Raw genomic sequence first — 16,306 nt, forward strand, 5'->3', positions numbered from 1 at the left:
TAGATAGATAGGCCAATTGATCCCTGATATATAGATAGATGAATTAATATTTCTTTAGTTAAATTTATCTTATATATGAGATAAATTATAAGAAAAACAAACATACTAACAATAATGTTATCAATTGTTATAATCAATCTATAAATACAATAACAATAACTATAATTTCAGTGGGGACTTTAAAATTATATTGGAATTAACAGGGTTGTATCCTATCCTATTTGTAGTAAGCCTATTTGCAGTGAAGCTACTTAAAGGTCTCGAGATGGAATTAAACTATTTTATTTTTACAAAAAAAGTATGGTTATGGATTAAGGCTATTTTTCTGCACCTCAATATACCATCGAATAAAGAAGCTAGGGGTGCAGCTGCTATTTGTATAATATAATCATATCTGTAATTTAACTAATTAAATTCTGATTTGACATTGGTGGAAAGAATGGAAGCAGGTTGATTTGATATCCTAAAAGCTTTACATAGGAAAGTGTCATGTGTGACGTCATAAAAATATGTCTATTTTTTTATATGTTTCCTTTCCCACTTCTCCTCTCATGCTTCCCTTTTATAAATATTTTTATGACGTCACACATGACACTTTCGGCTGTCCCCTACAAGCTCAATAAATAGATTTAACACTCTAGTATAAATTATTTTTTGATTTCCTCACTGAATTATACAAACAATTTACACGCAAACATAAGTTTATTATTTGCACATCTATCTAGGACAATCATTTGTCCATAAGTAGCGCAGCAAAAATAAATTCTAAAAGAATTTTTTGTGTGTCCTATATGACTCAAAAATGTATTATTTTGCGAAAATAACAGTATAAAAAACGGAAGATTGGGTTTTTCGGCTCAGTGCTGTAATTCTTTTTGATCTGATTACAAAAAGTGGCACGTACCACCTGCCCTTCACAAAGTACATTCAAGAAATTGTTTCTTTTTTATATGATATTTAATTCATTTTAATACGATGATATCGTTTTCATTAGCGCACTTGTTTTAAATTTTTAATATCACTTAATAAATTAAATCTAGAGATGCTACGCTCTTTAAGGCCCGCATAAATAGATATATGTAACTATTTCTATTTATTTCATCAATGATAATGATATTTCCTTATGTTTGTCTACTCTATTATTTAAATTTGTACGTTCGACTGTCCGTTATCCGGCGTTTTCCTCTTTTTTTTTCAATTTTAAAAATTTGAGTACCCCCTCCCCCACAACGACGAACAACTATTTTAGGTTAGGTTAGGTTTTAGGGGGCCGAGCGATGCAGCTAGGCAGGCAAGGGAGCTGAGCGCTGCGGCGAGAGTTCATAGTTCGCTGTCGGGGGGGAATACTCAAATTTTCAAAATTGAAAAAAAAATTAAGAGGATAATACCCGTTATCCTATGCTATAATTTAGATTTTTTAAATAAAAAAGAAAATATGATTTACTCGTTTAAATTTTTTTAAAATTTCTTTAATGATATCTTTTTTTCAATACGCAAGTGAATTCTATTCGCGGACGTACTGCTAACACCTAATCATAAAGAAGCTTCTCCGCCAAGAAACACAATAGATAGATAATGAAATCTTTTATGATGGAAATTACGTTTAAGATTATGTCTGACATTTTGAATTGAGGTTATGATATCAATTTCGTATACATTTTTTTGCTGAAATGTTGGGAAATTTTTAGGGATTGGACAATAGCCAATATTACACCTTCTATAGAAAAGAATAATGGTTAAAGAGTTTGGACACTGCTAGTTTAAACCAACCAATAAACCTTTAATAAAAATACCCAAAGTTTTAAGTCAGCGTATGAGAGTTTAAAAACTTTGGGTGCCATAATGGTTTACAGTCCAATAACCCCTCCATCCATGCTTATTTAAGAAATCCTAAAATGCGTAAGTGAATACACACTAAAATTTCATAATCTCAACGATCGTGTACGGCTTAGAGATTAAGATTTTCATAGCCATTATTAGAAGAGTAACATTAGACTTTTAATATACTTTAGTATTTGTTTGTATGTATGTTTCTTAAAATCTCGTAAACGTTAGGTCTTTAATCTTTAAGGAAACTTATTTTTTAACTTTCAGGGCTGGTTTTAGTCCATTTTCAGTTTGTACCAAAATAACTCTATTGTAAGTGAAGATAGCGTAAATACTTGGGTGTGCATTCATTGTCGTACATTATCACATCCACATAATGTGTTATATTTACAAAAAGACACATTAGCAAATAAATAAGTAGGGTAGATCCTGGAAAGAAAATAAAGTAGCGGGTTTTATCGTATTTTCAAAGTAGCTTTTTTGGTTTTAGGTTAGATTAGGTAAATATTAATGATTGCCCCGCAGGGTTAGAGCTCTAAAAATAGGACAAAATCTACTGTGAAAATACGACGAAACCCGCTACTTCTTTTTCTTTGCATGATCCAGTGGAGTGTTAATGATGGTAAAGGGGAAGCTAGTTTATGCTGTAACTAGCGGATACTCCTCCTAGAAGCCTCTAGGAGCACTTAGGGTAGGAGGGGGAAAAGTCGACCTCAACCCATTTGAAGTTTGAGTTTCAAAAGAGTAAAAAAAAATTTTTTTTTTTTGGGGGGGGAGTTGAAGACACTCTCCCCAAAAAGAGTTTAAAACCTTCCCAGGACCTATAAGAAGCTTCACTGTAATGGAGAACAAAATCGGTTCAGCGGTTAGCGGTTGTCGGATCCTTCGGGACAGACAAAACCCTTACTACTTTATATAATAGGATATACAGATTTGATGGTTTGATAATATGAACATATTCGGATGTGAAGAAACTTAAATATTTCTCCCGCCCATAAGTTCGTTGAATTTTACTATCGGGTCAATTGCTTAACATCACGACAAATACAGGGTGTCCCTCGTAAACTAGTTTTTTTTTAAAACGCTTATTACTCCCTTAATATTTGAGCTATCTTAGTAAAATAAAAAGTATTTGGCAGCCTACTACTGACCATTTTATGGGGTAATGATGAAAAATCCACAAAATAAACAGGAAAAAATCTACGAGGTATTACATAAGAGGTTCATTTTATTGAATTTAGACTAACCCACAAGAAAATATTTGCTTTGTGAACTTTAGAATTAGTTAGGGTCCAAACGGCTGTTCGCTCAGAATTTCTAAGCACAAAAAAAGAACAGGCTTGACATGGCATACCAGAAATTCGTAATATTCAAGAATCTGAAGTGTAATATAAGTAAACAATATGTAGATATAGGCATAATATTGATCTTCTTTGTTAATTTTTCATGAGAGCTCGCTTCAAATGCACACAAGAACCTGAAATATACCAGATTTTTAAATTATACTACAAAGCCAGTTCTTATAATGTCTGGAGTAAGTCTTTGTGATCCACCGTTTGACCACCAACTGCTTTTAAAGTTAACTAAGGCATATTTTTCTTGTGGATTAGTCTTATATTCACTAAAATCAGCCTGTTATGTATTACCTTGTAGATTTTTTCTGTTATCTTTGCGGATTTTTCATCACTATATCATTAAATGGTCAGTTGTAGGCTGTAAAATAATTTTTATTTTACTAAGCTAGCTCAAATATTAAGGGAGTAATAAGTGTTTTTAAAAAAACCAGTTTGCGAGGGACACCCTGTATATATGTATATGTTCATGTTCAACTATATCTGTCCATCCATATATCTAACTATCCATCTATCTATTATATAATCTAACTAGCTTTTCATCTATCTATCTATCCATCTAGCTATCTACCTATGTATTCAACTCTACATATATGTATGTATATATATATATATATATTTACATATGTATATATTCATCAATTTTTCAATTTATCTATCTATCTATTTATTAGTCTAAAAAATCGCTTTAAAGTTTAATTATGAATACATGATATACTTTTCTCGCTCGATGTACATTCACTTCCGCATCTGCATATTGCATAAGGAATCTAAAGAGATAAGACAATAAATTGATATTCATCTCAAATGGTTATGCACAAATTTTCTCTTTTGTAGATTATAATTAGTGGTTAAATAGTTTGGACACAATTAAATAAACTGACCTAGGATTGTTAAGGTAGCGAAGAAAATATTATTATTATGAATCTTTGGGGATAAGTACAAATAGTAGCCTAATGTCCCCTCCCTCCTCCTAATATTGTTTTAATAACAAAAAAAGTTTATTGTTTAATTGTTTATATTTAAACTAGCGGCTACGCCCCTAGAGGCCTCTAGGGGCACTTAAGAAGGAGAGAGTCTAATTTAATACCCAATTTCTTATTTTAGATTTAAAAAAAAAAAATTTTAAATTTTTTTTGGGGGGGGGAAATTTTTTTTTGGGGGGGGGGGGTGCCCCCCCACTCATTTTTAATTTTAGTTCAAAAAATTAAAAATAAAATTTTTTTTGGGGGGGGGAATTTTTCATTTTCAAGAAAATAGTTATAAACCTTCCCGGGACCTATGAGAAGCTACCCTGTTAAGGAGAACCTGATCGGTTCAGCGGTTAGCGAGATCCTTCGGTACAAACACACAGATACACAGACACACAAACATCCTGTTACTTTAGTATAAGGATTAGAGCTGATGTAATAATATGTAGTGCTGAAGATTTAAAAAAGAAATACATATGTGGAAGTGGATGAACATTATTTTTCTCAGCAGGTATTTATGAATATTAACCCTTTTTTATTTTACTAAACTAAAGAACAAAGCGATGACATACTCTTCGTATTAGAAATTTTTGATACGACAATACATCTTCAATTATAATAAACAAAATTAACCCTTACGTAGATTAAGATTATTGATTGACAAGATTGGTCACCTCTAGCTTAACAATCAAGATTCATTTTAAGTACCAATCGTTTTTAAGCAAAGTAATGAGACAACATTGGGTACCAGTACAATTAGATTCTACCCTACCTCGATAATAAAACTTGAAAAGGGTACTTACTATAATTATCGGCAAAATGTGTAATATTTGTATAATAACAGCATAAAAGTTTAACATGGATGGCCCAGTGTGAAGTAAAATTTATGATATTTTTTATTTCTTTTTCGACTTTATACTTTGTAACTATAGATTTATAAATAAATGACTTTTTAGAAAGCGCAGCTACTCTAAAAACAGTGGTATGTTTTGTTTCGACTCCATTTTCATTGATAAAATTTCTTTCTAAAAGTATATGCATGTCTTTTTTCTATCTTTCTTTCTATTTCATACTAAATAGAGATATTAAGGGGTAAGACAACCAATGATAAATTAATATACTCCCAATGATAAACCCTTTTGTAGATTAAAATTATTGGTTAAACAGTTTAGACACTGCTAGTTTTGAAGCCAACCAAACAAGATTTAATACGGGTTCCTGTAGTTTTTAAGCCATCCAATAAAACTTTGGGTACCAGTATCATTTACATTCAATGTCCCCTTCCTCCTGATCTTTGTGATTGGATATGGTTTTTCTGAATGTCTTACTTAGATACATTAAACGGCCATTCATTTTTAATTACCCATGCAATAGTCATATTTGATGAAAAAAAATGACAAACAATATTTAAAAATATCACTAAAAAGAGTTCTAAAAAAGGTAAAACAAAATCAAAATTGTGTAATTTCTCAAAATGGACAAAAACCTGCCCTGTATATAAGCTTGTATAGAGAAAGAACTTGATTGGTCTAATGGTCAGCTAAAGAACAGAATATGTAAATAGATAGATAGATTTGCTTACAATTTTTTAAAGCAAAGTTCTTTATGTATCAAAGCAGCTGCTTCAAGCAACAATTGTTGCAGGAATAAAGGTATGGTGCAACAGAAGATAATTTGTTATATTCCTCACTTTCTTATCAATAATATTGAATCTTGATATTTAAAATACTTAGGGTAAAATAATTTTCAATTATAATATCCCTATACAGATGACTTTTATGCATTAAGAGAGGTGAAATATTATTCTTTTATTGTGTTATTTCTTCATCCCTGACAATTTCATAAAATCTATTCAAAAGTTGAACTTTTTTACAATAAGAGATGTAATACAATAGTGGGTAAAGATATATAAAGCTTTTGTCAATATTTATTGCAGTAACTGCCACTCAATAAACCACTTCAATTTTAATATGTTCTTATATAACTGTCTATCTGTGCGAAGCGAAGGATCTCGCTAACCGCTGGACCGATATGGTTCTCCTTTACATGGTCCTAAGAAAAGACACCTATAGAAAAGAACGAAGCAAATCAAATTTTAAAAAATCCTAAGAAAAGACACCTATAGAAAAGAACGAAGCAAATCGAATTTTAAAAAATTCTTTTTAAAACTAAAATTCATAATGAAGGGGTTGGGGCAATATCCCCTTCCCCAACATCAAGTGCCCCCAGAGGCCTCAAGGGGCGTGGCTTCTAATAATAATAAATGCATTGAAGTAGTAAAAATATGTAAAGCCGAATTCATGTTTTTAAAAGCGAAGCTTTTCTATAATTAGGGTTGGTCCGTACGTAACGGATAGCTCTTTTCGTTAATTTAGGCATGTTAGAGTTGTCCTATGGACTTCAAACTTTGTGTGATGATTCCTATAGCAGTTAGAAAGCGAACCAACTCTATAATCGTTACCAGAAAGTACGTAACCATTTTAAACATGTTGATTTCTAACTTTTTTACAACAAATCTTATGTGATAAAATTATCCCATTCGTCTGATTTAGAGGACAACAAAGTACAATGCTATCAGCAAAGCAACTCTATAATCAAGTCCTAAAAATATAAGTATGTCCATAAAAATTATCATGTATTTAAGTAGATTTTAAACAAAGAAGGTGTATCAACTTTTTTTTTTATAGCTAGCCGGTTCTTTTAGTAAGTAGTAGATGTAAAATTTTTCATAGAATTTAGATATGCAATCGGTTTTTTTTGTAGACCTCTTATTTTTTAAGTAATTTAAGTTTTTTAAAAAAATAATTAGGTCGGTTTTAAGGTACTAAAACGCAACAAAATTAAAGAAGAAAATGGCCAGTAAGAACAAAAATAGTAAGATCTTTAATTTGACACCTTACTTTTAAAATTCTGTTGAGTAATTATTGAAAAAATCTATTTTTTTAACCTCGGTTTAATAAAAACTTTAGACCTAAATATTTTCTGAAACAGACATAAAAAACATGGGTTCATATATACCTTTAGAATCAGAAAAATATTACGAATCCATTGTAAGCAAAATTGAAAAAAAGTAAAAAAATAAAAAAAAAAAACAAATGGCCAATTATATTTTTTGTTCAGGCAACACTATCGTCTTCCCTTTTTTACCCCCTCTTTACCCCCTTCCCATTTTTATACTCAATTCAAGAATTAAGACGTTGCCTGTACAATATAATATGATATTTTCATATAATTCCTTTTATTGTAGTTTATATACTATATTGTAAACTTTTTTTTTCAATTTTGCTTACAATGGATTCGTAATATTTTTCTGATTCTAAAGGTATATATGAACCCATATTTTTTTACCTGTGAAATAATAAAAGTAAGTTCAAAGTTTTTATTCTCGTGGGTTTAAAAAAATCGTTTTTTTCAATAATTACCTGACAGAATTGAAAAAGTAAGGTGTCAAATTAAAGATCTTACTATTTTTGTTCATAATGACCATTTTCTTTCTTTTTTTGTTGCATTTTAGTACCTTAAAATCGACTTAATTTTTTTTTTAAAACTTAAATTACTTAAAAAATAAGAGGTCTACAAAAAAACCGATTGCATATCTGAATTCTATGAAAAATTTTACATCTACTACTTACTAAAAGAACCGGCTAGCTATAAAAAAAATAGTTGATACACCTTCTTTACTTCAAAATTTGTTTCAAAATTTCAATTTAAAATTCTGATTATTCAGTTCTCTACAAGTGTTAATGTTAATTTGTCTTACCGTTTCAGAGCTTCGCTTTATGGATGTTTTCATCCTTGTTTTGTTATAAATATACACTTTGAATCGGATACCAATGCCCTCGTAACTACGTTATTAATTGATAGATAAAAGATAAGAAAAAACGGTACTTGCTTACATGTGGTAGACTGGAGCACCGAAAACCCCCCCCCCGCTTATTTTTGACAAAAATCAAAAATAAGGGGGGGGGGTAGTTTTTTAATGTCTGGAAAACGGCAAGGAGGAAAAAAGCACGGCAAGGCAAAGAATTAACCCCCCGCTTATTTTTGACAAAAATCAAAAATAAGGGGGGGGGGTAGTTTTTTCACTGTACAACACGCCAGAATGTTGAGTGAGGTAAATCAAGTAAATCCAGTATGCCAGAGGGGAAACCTTATTACGAGATATTCATGTTTTGGGGCATAATTTCCTTATTTATTGACTGATTTTAGTAATTGATGTATCCCTGAACAGGTAGTCTTAAGGAGAATATATCAGAAGTGTTTTCATGGGGACCGTAATAATTATTTAAACACTATTTGACAATAAAAATGCTTTTAATCAAATAAAACAAACTGTTGTGGTAATAGTGAGAAGGAAAATAAAACATAAAGAAATTTTTTTTGGGGATATAATTTTCCAGTATGGCTTCGAAACCGATTGATATCTGCTGGATTAGAACCGGTTCTCAGCCATACTGAAAAAATCATATATTCCGTCGTATTGCAGACAATTTTCCACGAATATTAAAATACAAATCATAAAATCGGCCACTCAGGGCTAACAAAATTGTCTATGCTAATAAGCTGTCTATAATACGAAGCGATATTATGGGATAAAAGGTAAAGGGATGGGGGATATTGTTATTTTCGCCTGCTTCAAGGTTTAAATTTTCCAGTCCCCTACCTCCCTGAAAATTTCCCTCAAAAATTATCAAATTTAAATTATATGAAAATTTTTGAGGAAGTGTGAAACGAAATAAGATACTCCATCTAATTAAGGACAGGCATATTCCAACTATAGAACAAATATTTTCTCATAAACATTGAGACAGAGTGAAGTGGCGCCAAAAAATGACGTAATTTCTTTAACATTTTAAGTCCATTACTTAATATTCACTTACCTTTTTTAAATAAGAGGATAATATTAATAAATAAATCCTCTTACCCAAGACTCAAATCAAGACTGAATAAGCTGATTTCAATTTAAGGTGGCTGGAATAACTATCAGAAGCTTGAAGCATGTTAGTAGCAAAACATTTATAAAAATTGCTGCTCTACTTAAATATTATTTTCGTATTTTAATTTTTCACGCTTTGTAGTCAATACAAGTTAATTATGATGAAAATATGCTAATGATTTTGCTAATGATATTTTAGATTTTTAAAAATTTCTTTCTAAAATAATGGTTGTTATCTACAGGGAAGCTTTTGAGAAGTCTAAGATTAAATTTAATATTAGATATTAGAAGATAGAAATTGGATAAACTGCCTGATAGGTTTTAAAGATAAAAAGATTTCAAACAAGAAAAAGATTTCAAAACAGAAAAATAGAGAAATATTTTCAACAGAATTGATAGTCAGATAGTTTGATAGCCAAAAAGATGAATGTATTAAAAATCAAAAGATGGTTTACTGGAAAAAATATGAACTAACAGATAGATAAAAGACATAGTCCATCCCTTAAGATATAACCGTAACTGACCGTAAAGGGTTAATCTTCCATGAAGTGTTAATTCTTAATCTATTTATTTAATAGGCTCTATATCCCCACGAATAATGCGTTTGATATTTTTCCAGTTTGGATCAGAATCCGATTAATTTCCGCTGGGTTAAAACCAGTTCTGAGCCATACTAAAAAATCATTGTATCGCATTACTTACAATTTTTCTTCGGCCCCTCAGGGACAACAAAATTGAAATTTTTTCATAAAACCAAAACTTATCTCCCCCATCCGTGCCATCTTCCTTGGAGATGTCCCTAGGGGCCTCTATGGGCGTAGCCGCTAGTATATGATGTCGACCAAGTCAAGTGACATGCTATTTCATGATATTTTTTGCGCCATTAACCAGCCCCATAGCCCTGCGGAGTCCCATCCAGAAGACCGGAAAAGCCCTTTCTGATACTTCCGGTCAAACGTTTCTACAATCAAATGGTCACGCCATTGTAACAATACGGTTACATTTCATTCAATGTCCCAATTATATTGTGATTATAATGATAAAGTAACCATAGGACCAGTTAGAAAAGTTTGTATGTTTAATAAGGGTGTTGGTATGGGGTTCTATCACCCTCGCCGAATACTTTATTCCGTAAATATCACACTAACAGTCTGAAAGGATCTTGGACAAAGTAGGCTCGGACAAAGTAGCTTCTAAACAAAGTAGCTTCCGGACATTTAATTAAGAAAAGTAGCCTCCTAAGGAAAGTAGTCTCCACTGTTAATAAAGGTCATGGCCGCAGCGCTCCCCCCCTGTCCTGCATAGCCGCGGGCGCTCGGCCCCTCTACTCTACAACCTAACCTATGTTAGCCTCAGGACACTAATTTAAGAAAAATATCCTCAACTGTTAATACAAAGGTAGTTGAGAATTACGTGGATTTTACAAAAAGTGGTTGGTAGATTTTTATAATATTTAATATTGTTTTTACAATTTTTAAAAATGTTTTTACAATTTTTGGGTTAGATTAGGTTATAGGCTAGGGGGCCGAGCGCCCGCGGCTAGGCAGGCCAGGGGGCCGAGCGCTGCGACCATGACCTTATTAACAGTGGAGGCTATTTTCCTTAGGAGGTTACTTTGTCCAAGTCTAGTTTGTCCAAGATCCATCTGAAATGTACTACAAATAGACTTCTGTCGATATGTGTATAATCAAAGTGGTCATGGCTGACATTTAATTGAAGCCATACAATTGATGTAAGAGCATTGAAAAAATACAAATTATATTCCTCTTTCCAAAAATACAACAATAACTCCTCCTGCAAATTTGAATAAACATTGTATGCATTTGCATAAGGGTAGATAGGATTAAATAAGGGAATAGGTGTTTTCTAAATTCAGTGAAAATCTTATGTTTTCATTATCTAGGGCACTGCCTAAACTTAAACTAAACTTAAACTTAAACTATAAAACGCTAATCTAATAATTACTTTATATCAAATTTTAATAATATTGTTTATATATTTATTTTTTGCTGAAATGATTTAACATTTATAATCTTTTATCCAAACCGACTTTTACTTTTGTAGTTATAGTTTAGAGTCAGCTTGGAGTTTGAATAGGCTGCTGGTTACTTGTGCTTAATTAGATTCTAGAATATCAAATTTCACATTAAATTTTCAAGCCTTACTTTTCTCATTAATACTTATAACAAGATGCCTTTCTGTCCATTTGTATCGACGGATCTTGCTAACTGCTGGATCGACTACGCCCCCCCCCCCTCACCACAAGTTCACCTAGAGCCTGGTCTAATTTTTTGTACTATTTAGGAAAGTTTGATAATTGTCATTTATATTCATTATTTTGGGCTATATCGACTATATAGGGATAAAAATTGTCTAAGCATCGACATTATTCTAATCTATAATACAAAGTAGAATGGTGTCTGTCCGTCTGTCCGTCTGTCTGTCTGTCCGTCCGTCCGTCTGTCCGTCCGTCCGTCCGTCTGAAGCTTAAGATCTCGGTAACCACTGAACTGATTGGATTCTACTCTTCATGGGATATACCTATTGGTCCTGTGGTGGTTTTAAGCTATTTTCTTGGGGGGGTGGGACAACCCCAACCCCCCAAAAAACAAAAAAATCCCCCCCCCCCATTTTTTTGAATTTGATACTGTTCCAGTCCAGGGCAGTTCAAATTTTTTTCCCCGAAAATTTTGAAATTGATACTGTGGCAGATCCATTTTTTTATTAATTACCTCTTGGGGCAAAGCCCCTAGAGGCTAGGAGCGAAGCTGCTAGTGACATTATAAAACAGCAAAACAATTAAACTGCAGTATATTTGAATGCCTCACTATGTATCATATATCAATATAATGTGATTATAAGGGAAGTTCTTATCGGTTATTCTTCCTTTCATATTCCCCTTTCTCTTATCCTTTCTTCCTTGTTTCAAAATAACTATTATGTCCATAAGTAGCGAAGCAATAACAAGAACATGTTTTGGAAGGGAAGAGAATATAATAACACGCGAAGATTTAAAGTTTTTAAAGACCCCACGCTCCTCACTTATTTTGAAATAAATTTAAAAGAACGGGGTGATTAGGGGCAATTCTTTTTTTTGATTATCAATTTAGATTAAGCTAGTTTAGGTTAGGTTATATTTGGTACTATGTATTGTACAGACACCCGCAGAGTTAGGCTTGGCATAGGAAAAAAAAAACCTAACCCCTTATTTTCGTTTTAAAAATAATTTGAGAGGAGGATCCTGCTTTTCAGCCAATTAAAGAGAAAGCACAATAATGTTAAAGAAAGAAGACAGGCATACGGACAGAAAAACCTAATATTTAGATAAGCTGTACAACTAAAAACGAATGGTAGAAGAATTCCCCCCTGAAAAATAACTATCAGTCAAAAGCTAAACCCTTTTCAGAAAAAAAATTAAAAGTAGAAAAAATTCAATAAAGTTATATTTGTTTTTTTCGCTTACTGTTATATAAAGTATGAAGGTTTTTTGTTTGTCCATTAAGATCTCGCAGACAACTCTACCGATTGAGTTCTCCATTCTAGTGGAGCTTAGCATGGAATTCAAACAATTTGAGATTTTTAAAACTATGGATTACTTCTGGAATAGAGAGTTAAATCAAATATTAAATTTGTATTGTTAGGAAGAGAAAGGACAATGGAAATCAAACTTAACATTTAATACAATATTTGCCCAGCCCCTCTACCCCTCCCATAAATCTCCAGCTACAAATGGTACAAAATTATAATTGATTGAATGGGGTTTATTTTCATAAAATATCCTATCCCCTGTCCCTGTGTAAATGTTTGCTTATGATTTAAGTTTGCTCTTTTCAAACTAATGGCTTATCGATTTTTGTCTGTTTAATGCTATTAAAGATCTTGAAAATAGTATATTTTAAAAATTCCTATTGTTACTACATCGAAAAAAGTCAACCCTGGCCACTTTTGACTTGATTTTTTTTACAATAATTTTATTTAAGGACTAGCATTTCGATAATATATCAGCACTTGCCAAATAATCGAAAAATAAATTATTGAAATTGCAGGTCGATAAAATGCTCAAATTCACTACAGAAAACTTGCTCTTGTTCGTTCATAGTCCCCTTTACATAGACAATATAAAGCCGTTAGGTAAAGTGGCAAATGCCATCGAAATATCGACATTTTAAGGTGTGTGTCATCATTATACTACTTAGCCTAACAGGGTATAAAATCCGCCATTTCTCATTTTCAACTAATTTTAACTCTAATTGACAGAAACATTTATTATAGAAAAAATAATTGGATTTTTTTAGTAGCGCATCTACTTTACAATTAGGGTCCGTCGGTCAGTCCGTCCGTCCGTAGATTAGGCTAGCTAAAACAAATTTATTTACCCTTTCTAACAATCAAATTAATCATTTGCACCAAACACATCAAATTTAGCTATTACAGCGCTTCTTATGGATATAAATGTTCATGTCTAGATATTAAGAGCCACCTTTTCACACGCTAGTTAATTTATTGGTATAAGAAATAAACAAGTACAATATAATCATAAGTAGCGCAGCAATGATGGTTTCTGCGAAAAGGTATTGGTAGGACAGATATACCTCATTAATGGGGATTTTTTGCTGATAACATGGTTTATCATGTCCATAACTTTAAATTGAGTATGTAAAAAGAAAATTTATCCTTTATGTAAGTGCATACAGTCTTACTTACTTTTAATTACATACAGACACATCAAAGTTCAAATTATTCTGAGATAATAAAAAAGTTTATGTTTTAAAGAAATAAAGTAGATATATGATTTAATGTATTTTTAGAAATTGAACGCAAATTTTACTAAAAGTTTAATTTATTAAAGATTTTGCATTTAATTTAATGTATGTCAATTTAAAATTGAAGAAAAACATGTTTGTTTTAAGTGAGATTTTAAGTCAGTGGCGTGCGGAAGTGGGGTGTCAACACCCACCTAGAACGATTTATGATAAATAATCGCCTTCCTTTTTGTATCCACGTTAGAGCTACACACCCTATGGCGAATAGTTGTACACGTCCCTTATTTGATTAACGGATTATAAGAATCTTAACCCTTACAGCTCGGGCCCCAATTCCCACCTTAATAGATCTGGGGGGGGGGGGGGGGCTCCAAGAGCCCCCCCTCTATCTCGGCTCCTGTTACAGATAAAGACATAAAATTTTTTTCTGGTGGTTCATGTGTATTTTTAGAGAAAATTACTTTTTCTAGTCATAGCAGCCAGGCCGCTCCTTAGCCGCTTTTTAGCGGCCAGCCGCTAAATTTTAAAACAGCTGTAGAGCAGCCAATTTTGCAGCTAGGATGACCAAATTTTAGGACGAACTTTTATTTTTCATATCAAAAAATTACTTTTTCTGATCATCGCCAAAAAACGGCAAATAACGGAAACCGCCATTTTCCGCGGTTACGGCGGTAAAACGGCGGTTGGCGGCGCCGATTAATATTTTTATCTGTTTGATGTTGCTCAAGGATTTACCAAAAAAATTTATAGGACTCTAGCTGTAATAGAAGCCACGATATTCATGATATATGTCTGTAGTAAAAGCCGGACAAAAATCAGTCATAAAGTCGGTCAGGTAGCGGTCAAACGGTCATAACACATTTTTTCTCAGAAGGTCACTGATATTTAAGTATTCACCAAAAAAAATTTAGGTTTCTCCTTATACACAAAAGTCATAATGTAGAAATTAAGATTTTTTTAGAATTTGTTTCTAATTTTGGTGCTACCCAACCGACTTTGACCGGACACCACGACCGACACAGACCAGATATCCTAATAAAATCAACTCTTGCTGACGTATAATTACTAAACTTAAAAAGTCATAAAGTCACAGCACTCCATCTTACCTACAAAAAAAATGAGATCGAAAAAACTAGAGGGGGGGGCTCTTGGAGCCCCCCCTGTAGAACGAGCGATTTTAATTACTGGATTGCCCACCAAGAGACTTTAATAATTGGTTCATAAATATTATTTGTGATTTATGTCATATTTTATTAATAAAAACCGATTAAAGTATATTAATTAAAATGCTTAGAAAAGTACCTAAATATTAGTAATTTCTTGTTTTTATTACATTTTGATATACTTTATGTCTATTTTAATGCTGTACACATTTCATATGGTTAGTTTTATCTAGACCCCCGAACCGAGAACAATAAATTCAGGTACATTTAATAAATGTATTTGAATGGTTTAGTGCTATTTTATAGAAATTGTGTGCTGTATTATTTGTTTATATATTTTATCATAATTCTTTTATAATTTAGAATTGGCAAATTACAAGAGACAATAGAGTTATAACAATAGAGTCATCACTGGAGCTCTTTAATAGATTTTGTCCTTAGCTGTGGTCCATGTCCTAAGCTTAGCACATACTATTATTGATGTCTTATTCTACACCTTCAAATGCTTATAAATTGTATGTGAGGTAACCAGTGGTGATTTAAATAAATATTGTGTAATACAAACTATTGTTTATCATTGATCTTTTTTATGTCATTCAACTGAATATGGTTTTGGGAGGTTGTTGATGAAAACTCCACACCCCCCCCCCGATCTGTAAGGGTTAAGTAAAAATTAATAAGCTGAACTGTCTTATATCTTCTGATTTATTGACAATAGCTGCCAAAATACAAATTCAAAACTCACACATCAGAATCACGAGGTAAGATAAATTTAACTTTAATAATCCTATCCTTCTATGTTGATTATAGTCTTTAAATAATGTTTTTCATGATGTAAAATATAATATTAATTTTGCTTGCTATTTATTAGAATGTAAAAAAAGGCTTCCGTATACATTATACATATTATTTGATTATATTTTATTGATTTTTATACAATTATTAATTTTAATTGTATGTTGCTTTTAAATTATGCCCTTTTTAATAATTCATCTATCCACTTTTCTTTCTTTCCTACTTTTATCTAACTTTTTTATTTATCTATTTAATTATCTATCTATGTGTCGGTATGTATTTCTTGTATTCCCCGGCAAGTTCGAACCCATTAATCCCTTTTTCCTTACACCAGAATTCCCCAGAGAATGAGTGTGTTACGTGGCATTCCTAACTATCTCCGCGCGTGGCTTGTAAACAAACAAAAGAGACGCGCACTTTTCCTTTGATATTTCCCATGTTAGGAGCTACGTGAATGAAAATAATGTATTGCTTGAATATACATGCGCTCTGATATGTG

At 32.0% G+C, this 16,306-nt stretch overlaps 1 protein-coding gene across 1 annotated transcript in view; it reads right to left on the minus strand.

Annotated features, from left to right (window-relative positions):
- LOC145335200 (uncharacterized) overlaps positions 1–16,306 on the minus strand; it is a 133,950-nt gene that overhangs the window by 84,908 nt on the left and 32,736 nt on the right. The gene's annotated exons all lie outside the window — the stretch shown is intronic.

Source organism: Acartia tonsa, chromosome 13 (genome assembly GCF_053477335.1).
Source record: "Acartia tonsa isolate MP-2025a chromosome 13, ASM5347733v1, whole genome shotgun sequence".
NCBI lineage: Eukaryota > Metazoa > Arthropoda > Copepoda > Calanoida > Acartiidae > Acartia > Acartia tonsa.